The sequence below is a fragment of the Sinocyclocheilus anshuiensis genome, unplaced genomic scaffold, assembly GCF_001515605.1.
Source record: "Sinocyclocheilus anshuiensis isolate Anshui unplaced genomic scaffold, SAMN03320099.WGS_v1.1 scaffold1319, whole genome shotgun sequence".
NCBI lineage: Eukaryota > Metazoa > Chordata > Actinopteri > Cypriniformes > Cyprinidae > Sinocyclocheilus > Sinocyclocheilus anshuiensis.
In genome coordinates, this window is record NW_015539910.1 from 257,082 (window position 1) to 258,377 (window position 1,296).

Consider the following 1,296-nt stretch of genomic DNA (forward strand, 5'->3'; position numbering starts at 1 on the left):
CGGCTCTAGCCCAAGCTGTGATATAAACTAACGCTATTGGCTATTTTAAAAAGGGGTGGGGCTGCTTGATATGTCCCGCCCTGTCTTCCTGTTTCAGTTAAAATGACGTCAACACATAGTGCTGTGCGTTTCTAAGCATTTCAGGGGACCTTTAAATCTGAAACAAGGTTGCTTCCTCCTTTTCCCAACAAACTTGATAGAGCAGCAAATCACTGGACATTTTATTCCCAAAATGCTTCCATATGTGCAAGCAATAGACTGGCCTGCAAATTAAGCATATTCATTTAGTAGTTTTAATTAGGGCTGCAGCTATCGATTATTTTAGTAATCGCGTATTCCACCGATTATTCTATCGATTAATAGAGTAATCGGATAAGAAGTCATTTTTCTTTATTAAAGAGCAATACTAGATATACAAGAGAAAATAAGATAGGTCTCTTAAAATAAACAACTACTTTGTTTCCTTTTTATAAAAATAAACATTTTTACTGCTGAAATTGCATACAATAATTACCATTAAAACTCAATTTAATGCATTTAATTGCCAAATTATGTTCAAAATGCACATACAAAAACAAATATATCAATAAAAAAATTAATTAAATAAAAATATAAATAAAATATATAAATAAATAAAAATGCAAAAATCAATTTCACATTACTTTAAAAACGGTAAACATTACAACCTAAAATTAAGGCATAAAATCAAGAAATATAAAAATCAATTTCACATTACTTTATAAAGGTAAAAAGGTACAAACTAAAACTAAGGCATAAATCAAAATAATAGTAATAAAAATAATAACAATACCTAAACATTGCATTTATGTCGTGCAAATTAACTTTCAAGTTTCAGCCTAACTAAAGCTCAAGCATGACATAAGCCTTTACTGTCTTCTTGGAAGTCTTTGTGGCTTTTGTAAGAGGCAAAAGGTAACTTGGAACAAGAACAAGAGTCCATACACAATTTCTAAACACATTTTTCTGCAACATTAAATTAGAGTTATTTGGAGAATAAACACTCTTAATTGTCTCTCTACGTACTGGTGTGTGTGTGTGTGTGTGTGCGCGCGCGTGTGTGTGTGTGTGTGTGTGTGTGTGTGTGTTGTGTGTGTGAAACTGGTTTTTGATATCCTTCATATTCTGTGTACTGGTCAGTTCACAGCAGTGATAGAAATGAATCTGTTCCAATAAGTTTAAATTGATTTGTACATTTTATGGGCATTTTTACCTTTATAAAGCCTTTTTTTCTAAAAGTGTGCATCATCTTTTGAGTCAAATTCTTACATTGAATCA